An 8549-nucleotide genomic window follows, 5' to 3' on the forward strand; every position below is an offset into this window, starting at 1 on the left:
CACTAAATTCGAAAATCTTTCTTTATTTATGTAAACTTCGTGTCTAGTTAAATCAACACACTTAAATTGAGACACGGAAAGAGTAGGGGTGTTCATCGGTTCAGTCTTATTGGTTAAAACCATTTTTCGGTTTTTAAATGTCTAAAACCATAACTCAAAGTAAAATAATCTCGGTTTGGTTCGGTTTTTCAATTTATGACTAGCCGCGAATTCAAATATTCTCTCTCTACATTCTTCAAATTTCTTACGAAGCTCTTTTTTTCATTTTACCAAATGAACTTATATTGAAGTACGATCGTAAAATGAAAAGAGATAGTAGGGTTTTTACTTTTTACTCTTATGCTTACGACTTATTAGAGTTGATTGATTTGACATATACTTTTACATTCTTAAAAATAAGTAGACCAAAATTAAGTTAATAATTAAAAGGTATAAAATATCTTTAATTATTTATGAAAAGTTAATATTATACATATAAATAATTATAAATTTTATGTATATAATTATCGGTTTGATTCGGTTATTTTTTACTATAACCATAACCAAACCAAATATTACGCTTTTTAAAAAACCAAACACCAAACGATTTTTTTATTCGGTTTGATTAAATTTCCGATTTGATTTTGATTTTAAGTATTACATATTACATAAAAAAATAATTTTCAAAAAATGGAGGGACGACAAAAATCAGAATTTATGAAAGAGAACATAAAAAAGGATATTTGTTATACACAGTTGGACTTTTAAAACACTCTTCACATTTTTTATATTACGTGATCCCAAAGCAACCACCACCTCACTCCCTAACCAATCCCCACCATAAAAAAGCATCTCGAAGCTACTCTGTCTTGTTCAATAACCAATACTAAATTCCATAATTATCCCCCACCGCCTTATCTTATTTACTAATCAACCCTTAAACCCCTTTTTTCTTCTTGTATATATAAACCCTTCTCTATTTCTTTTCCACTACTCTTTTTTTTGTTTCTTAATTCATTTTTCTCGTGTGTTGGGTTTGCTGGAAATTGACGTGGATTCAGCTCTTCAGGTAAGGGTACTCACTTTTGTTCGTATATTAAGAATTTCATTAAAATTGACCGTAGATTTTGAAGTTGAAACTTAAAAATTTTTTTTAATTTTTTTTTTGAAATTTTGATTTTTGAAACTTAAAATTGTGTTTGGCATGCATTTTAGGTAGTTTTGTGATTAAAAATTGGTCTGAACCAGTTTTCAAACCAGTTTTTGGAACTTGAAAATACTAAGAAGAAAAAATTTCACAGTTTTCAGACCAGTTTTGGAACTTAAAAATACTTTGGAGATTTTTTTTTTAAAAAAATTTGATCAAATTTCATAGCCAAACACATATTTGAAGGTAAATTTTCAAAATTTCTGACAAAACAGTAGCTAAATATTTAATTATGAACCTAGTTATAATTATCTTGTGAGATTATACTGGGTATGTTGTTGTTGTTGTTATATTTAATTATCAACCAAGTTATCATTGTCGTGTGGGATTATACTGGGTATGTTGTTGTTAAATTAATTTAAAATTACTGCAGGAACGCATAAATTTCAAATCCTGAATTAAATATCGCGTACCGGAAATGGTGGAAGGCGGTGCTGGACCGGAGTTTCCGGTAGTATTTTTCGACGGCGAAAGAGAAATGAACATTGGGAAAATACGTATTTACCCTTTGTTAGAATTCAAAGCATTCCAATTAATGCTAAGCCAAAGGATCGGAATATCACCGAATCAAATCTCAATCTACTTATGTAGTGATCGAAAATCAAGCTCGAAATTCGATGATCGACGGATGAGAATTCCCATCACAAACAAGGCGAATTTCTCTCTGATCGCTCGAGAAAACGAGTGTTTCTTTCTCGTGGTTTTAAAACGGTCGCGGAAATCGAGGAGTCGTAAAGCCTCTTCAAATGGTCTGCCCGAAAATATGATTCTCCTTCGGCGAAACCCGCACCCCGAGATAATGATGGATTTCGGGTTCGGGTTCGGGTCGGGGTTTTATGACCCGTACCCGAAACCAGACCCGGATCCGGACACGTTTCCGATGATGACGATGATGACGAAAAGTTTATTAATGGAGAAGAAAGGTTATAAGTGTGAGGAATGTAAGGGTAATAATGGAAATATTTCGGGTTTTCATCATTGTGTAAATGACCCGGTTATTGTTGGTGGGTTTAGGAGTCGGTTTGGGCCGGTTGGTCGGTTTTATTGACCCGGTTTTTGGGAGTAATTTTTAAGTTTTTTTTTGGGGGCTTTTTAGTTAAGCCATGGTTAAATTGTATAAAAGTTTTTGGGAGAAGAAGAGTGGGGATCTGCTGCATTGTGGTATATGGTAAGAAAAATTTGCCATGGTTGGTATAATTAGCCTTTATAGCAAGAGTTTAATTAGGGGAAAAAGGTGATTAGAAGAAAGTAGAAATGATTAGGAAGTGATTAAGAATGGTTTAATTGATTGGACTTTGGAGTGGTCAATGAAGGAGTTTTCCACTAAATTGTTTTTTTTTTTTTTGGGTTATTCCCTATATGGTTATTGTGGGACTTAATTTGTAGTTGAAGTTGGAAGAATTGTAAATGGAGATTTTCCATAGTTTTTGTTTAAAAAGCTATGTTGTATGATTCAGCTTGGAATTGAATCCATAAAAGAATGTGATTTGATTTTTAATTGCAATTCTTACCCAAGTTGCTTTTTCTGTATTTTTGTTTTTGTTTTTGTTTTTTGGATGGTGTGTTTGATACAAATAAGCTTTGTCTCATTATCTAATGCTCGCTAAAATTTAGTAATTATTTGTTACGATTTAGTCCATGGTATGTATTTTTTGAAAAGTTTATTAGGTAAATGAAGATGATTAGAAGAAAGTAGAAATCATCAGGAAAGTGATTACAAATGGCTAAGTAGATTGGATTGGTCAATGGAGGAGTTTGCCACTGAATAATTTTTCCTTTTTACTTTTTTTTTTTCGGGGTGGTTAATCCCAATATGGTCATTTTGGGACTTTTATTTTTAAAAAAGCTTACAGTGTATGGTTCAGCTTGGAATTGAATCCATGAACGTGTGTGAACTGATTTTATTTGCAATTCTTTTTTTTTTTTCCAGTTCTTACGTGTGTTTGATACAAATAAATTTTATCTCAGTACCTTAACACACTGAAATTTAGAAACTAGTCATTTGGTGCATGGTATAAGTCATTTGGAATATCTCAACACTAATTTTTTATATCATGTTTGATAGAAAGTATAAATTTATTTTGGAATAAATTTACATCTTTTACCAAATAGAATATAAAATGAAGTATAATTTTAAGAATGGAATATCGCATTTTATCTCATTAATCTTAATATTATTTTATTCCATCTGAAAATAATTTAATTCGTGTATCAAACGGCCCCTTACAACTTCCGTCTATGATACGATTATTGTCTATCCCAATAAACTTTATAGATTTGTCTATTTGTCTCTATAATACATCATAGCATGTCATATATCCTTCAAAACTTACGTGTTATTTGTCTTAGCTTGATAACCTTATAGATTCATTTCTCGGACCACATCATGCCAAGTGGACGTATTATATATCGTCAAAAGCTTTTCGCTTTCATTTGTCATTTTGACATGAGATTCTCCAACAAGTTTTATCAATTTAATATGCCATTAATGTTTAATATCCCAGTGATCTCTCTCTCTTTGAACCAATAAGGCTTACATGTACGTTATCAAAGAAAGTTATTCCCTATATGGTTATTTTGGGATTTCATCTGTAGTTGAAGTTGGAAGAATTGTAAATGGAGATTTTCCATAGTTTTGTTTAAAAAGCTATATTGTATGATTCAGTTTGGAATTGAATCCATAAAAGAATGTGATTTGATTTTTAATTGCAATTCTTACCTAAGTTGCTTTTTATTTTTATTTTTTATTTGGTATTGGATGGTGTGATTATCTAATGCTCACTAAAATTTAGTAATTATTTGTCACCATGGTATGTATTTTCTGAAAAGTTAAGAAGCAGAAAATTTTATTAGGTAAATGAAGATGATTAGAACAAAGTAGAAATAATTAGGAAAGTGATTATGAATGGCTGTAGATTGGGCTGGACTTCGAGGAGTTTGCCGCTGAATAATTTTACCTGTTTTTTTTTTTTTGGTTGTGGGTGGGGGGGGGGGGGGGGGGGTTTCACTATATGGTCATTTTGGGACTTCTATTTAGAGCATTGGCTTATTTTATGTGCTTTAAGCCAAAATGTCTTTTAAGCATTTTTTTAGGGTTTTGAATAAAATTAAAAAGAAAAGTTCTTTTAAAATTTTTTTGTTAAGCCAAACTAATAAAAATAAGTTAGAATTTCTAACTTATGACTTTTGATTTATAAGTCAAAAGCCTTAAGGCCATCCAAACAAGCTCTTAAAAAGCTTACAGGGTCTGGTTCAGTTTGGAATTGAATCCATAAAGAAGAGTGAACTGATTTTATTTGCAATTATTACCAAACTGTTTTTCCGGTACTTTTTCTTTTTCTTATGTGTGATCCAAATAAATTTTATCTCAACAACACTTTAAGTAGGCGTTTGGACATGCGATTTCATCTCACGAGATGAAATCAAAGATTTACGATACGTAATTTTATCTTCGATTTATCTCATGAGATGAAATTTCAAATCATCCAAAAAAGCATTTAATCGAGATTTGCAATCATGATTTAAAAAAATATAAATGTAAAATTTGACACATACATTTATCTTTTATAAAAATAAAAAAAAACTCATAATTTGGTAGATATATTTACCAATCATGTTTACTAACTATATGTATTAAATATTAATCTGCAAGTTGATAAAACATTTTCAACAATTAATTACTCCCACCAATCATATTGAATTCTACCAACTTTGTTCGTCTTCTCAGTCATCTGATCAGAGAATGCATGTTCGGCGTGAAGAGATTGTTCGTATCATATTGGAGAATTATATTAAAGAATAGTTATATTATTATTCATGTTAAATTTTCCTTTTTATTGAATTAAAATTTGATTAATTGATGTTGTATTTTTTAGAGGCCTTCTAGTAGCTTATTAATTTTATTATGAACCATGATTTACTCATTTGATAAAATTATATAAGAATTGGAAAATTTTTGATGATTTTTATAACTTGTGAGATTTTTAAATTTAGAAAAAAAATTATAATTTTAAAAATTCAAATTACATGTTAAAATATGATTTCATTTCATGACGTGTCCAAACCGCTCCTAAATTTAGAAACTACTCCTACAATGTTACAACTTCGTCAATTCCCAATAAACTTTATAGATATGTCTATTTGTTTCTCGAATACATCATAGCATGTCATATATCCTTAAAAACTTACGTGTTATTTGTCTTAGCTTGATAATGATAACCTTATGGATTCATTCTCGGACTACATCATGCCAAGTGGACTTACATCTTCAAAAGCTTTTCGCTTTCATTTCTCATTTGACATGAGATTCTGCAACAAGTTTTATTAATTTAATATGCCATTGATGTTTACTATCCCAGTGATCTTTTTCTCTTCGAACCAATAAGGGCTACATATATGTTATCAAAGAAAGTTATTTTTCCACTTACGCATAACCAAATAAAGTTATTTTTTCTTAAAATTTCTTTTTAAGGAAATCATTTTTTATGTTCTAAAATATTTTCATACCAATCACGACTTGAGTAAAATTCACGAATAGTTACTTTTTAATCTTTATAATTACTAAATAATTATCATCCTAGAATTCTTAATTCACCAAAAAATAATCAGGATAATCGCAAATAGCCACTTCTAATTCATATAACTGAAAAATATTTATTATCCTTAATTTTAAAATCCATAAAAATTTCTAAAATAATATTAAAAAATAGGGATAACTACATAGCATAACTAATATTACTACATATTTATATTTAGCTATAGTTTAAAATAATTACATTATAGCTAATAATTATATGTTAAATACAACTTATAATATATATATATAAAAAGTAAAATACCCCATCATCACCGAAATATTCGCTGCTCTCTTCCCTCTTTCTCTCTCTCTCTCCTTATCCTCTCTCGCCCATCTCTCTTCTCCTTCTCTCTTCACTCTCTCTCTCTTAAATCTCTCTCATCTCTCTCTCCCACAATTTTCTCTCCTTTTCTTCTTGGTATAAAAAATTGAAGCTAAAATCACTTTTTCTTCAATCAAAGCTTGTAGGAAAGTGTTTTTTTTTTCTTCACTTTTTCTTCAATCAAAGATTCGACATGGTGGAATGAATCCAGGGCCACCATCGTCTCACCATCGTCAAAGATTTTTTAAGATTTTATTTTTCATCTAAGCATATTTTATTTTTTGTATCTTAGACCGGATGTATTTTAAGGGTTGTTGTTGTTGCGAAATTTTTTCCTAAAATCGTTTTCGGTGGCTTTTTAAGATTCAAAAATCATTTTTTTATGTTCTAAAAACAATTTTTGTATTCATTAATTTTTTTCGTTGTATTTGTTGTTTAGTATACAATGTTTTACGCTTGTATTTGTTAATTTTTTGGTGTATCTATGTTGTAATTTTTCTTTATAATTACTCGGAAAATAATTATCATTGGTGTATATGTATTCTTAATTCATGAATAAAATAAGCCAATTTATAAATACGTATAAATATTTCATGCCACAAAGGGGAAAAAATTTAATTCATGAATACAAAAAAAACAAAAATTGAATACAATGGAAAAAATTATCCTTAGTTTTAAAATCCATAAAAATTTCTAAAATAATATTAAAAAATAATGAGGTGTCAACTCTAATGAATTGACTAGGAAGATTGCTCTTAGATCCTGTATAATAATTTACAATTTTCTTCTCAATTTGTACATTGGAGCAGACTTGTTGTACATCAATGAAGGTTCAAATCAGAAGGTCTCTTCATGTGATACAGAGGCTGAGATGTGTCTCTGTTTGTCTCCAGTAAAATCTTAATTACTTGAAAGTTACAGAAAAGTACATATGAAAGTAAAAGCACACTTGTTAAACAATCACTCATTGCCACAACAAGTACTTTTTAATTGCCTTATCTTAACTTAATAACACAAGCATTAATGTAAAATACAAGATTAAGTACCTGATTAGTGATATTGTTGAACAATTGCTTTTTCATTTTATTGAAGTGGCACATATAAAATATGGAACCTAAATACTACCTAATCCGTGATAGGTGTTCTTACGTTATCTTAGCCAAATCCATAGACAATCTCAATTTTAGCACCATTTTTAAAAAAGCATCTTATCTTGAAAATTGACCGATTGACTCCTAAATTGAGAAAGTTATACGCGTTAAATTCTTCACTGACACCTAATTAAAAAATTAAAATGCATGAAGTTGTCATGTCAACGACAAAAATATAAGAGAAAAAGAGAACACTTCGATCAGTCCCGACATGTAATAACTCTTAATTTCCGTCTTTATTTAATAGCTTATCTTCAATAAAAGGAAAAAAAAAAAAAAACCCACACAAACGTTGCGCCACTTTTTTTTCTTCTTCTTCTTCTTCTTCTACCCTCCTACATTTTCTAGATTCAAAATAAATCTCTAATCATCCATTTTTCTAGATTCAAAATTAATCTTTCCTCACTCATTTTTCCATATTCAAAATAAATTTGGAAGAAGAAGAACGAGCTAAAATTCACTTTTTTCTGCGTAGATCCATAATTCTTAATAAGTGATTTATATCTATTACTCCTAGTAGGTTGACACAAAAACTATGTCTCTAAATGCAAAATCATGCTAAGTTTATACAAGGAGTTGTAAACGTATTTGACCTTTTACCTAACATAATTTTTAGTCATGGATGAAGATTTTGGGGTGACAATAAATAATAATTGAAATAATTAATCAAAGGAGAAAAAAAAATCCATAAACAAAAATTAGGGGGAAGTGGAAGTAGGCATAGTGGAAGTGGTTCATACAGGTGTGATCGCTCAGCAAAGGAATATTGCAGGGTTAATTCCACCCTATCCTAGTTGGGATTGATAATAATATATATTTTTAGTAAGGGGGATTAATAAATATAGTTTTCTAGAGGGGGGGGGGGGGTTTAATAATTATTGTTTGGTGGCTTTGTTTACCCTTAATTTGGTAACCAATTGAATTTATATGTGGGTATAGGATATGTACGTGAGTCTAAATATGAATCGCGGAAAAGGTGATATAGATGCTTGTTTATAGACTAATGACAAGTGCGAATACGGGATAAATACACATATAACGAGTAGATGGATAAGTATAACGTAAATGACAAGATTTGTATGTATGTGTCTTTTGTGTTACAAATATTCTTGAAAAGTGAAGATGAGCCCAAAAAGAGAAAAAAAAAAAAAAAAAGAACCTCCTTCAGGGGGAGGATATACCCTATTTATAATAGTTGGCCCATGGGCCTCATACAACATGAATTAATAAAGTAGCAATAAAAAGGACAGCCCCTCGCAGACGGATTTGACGGATTAGATCGACGGCGTCGCTCGACACGCATAGTTGGTAGCC

General features: G+C 30.1%; 1 long non-coding RNA gene across 1 annotated transcript; it reads left to right on the forward strand.

Annotated features, from left to right (window-relative positions):
- Positions 1-646: 646 nt before the first annotated feature.
- LOC132032822 (uncharacterized) lies at positions 647-2701 on the forward strand. The gene is made up of 2 exons (XR_009408603.1): positions 647-1048; positions 1560-2701. It is a non-coding gene; the product is annotated as an uncharacterized LOC132032822 (long non-coding RNA).
- Positions 2702-8549: the final 5848 nt, after the last annotated feature.

The sequence above is a fragment of the Lycium ferocissimum genome, chromosome 10 (assembly GCF_029784015.1).
Source record: "Lycium ferocissimum isolate CSIRO_LF1 chromosome 10, AGI_CSIRO_Lferr_CH_V1, whole genome shotgun sequence".
Classification (NCBI taxonomy): Eukaryota; Viridiplantae; Streptophyta; class Magnoliopsida; order Solanales; family Solanaceae; genus Lycium; species Lycium ferocissimum.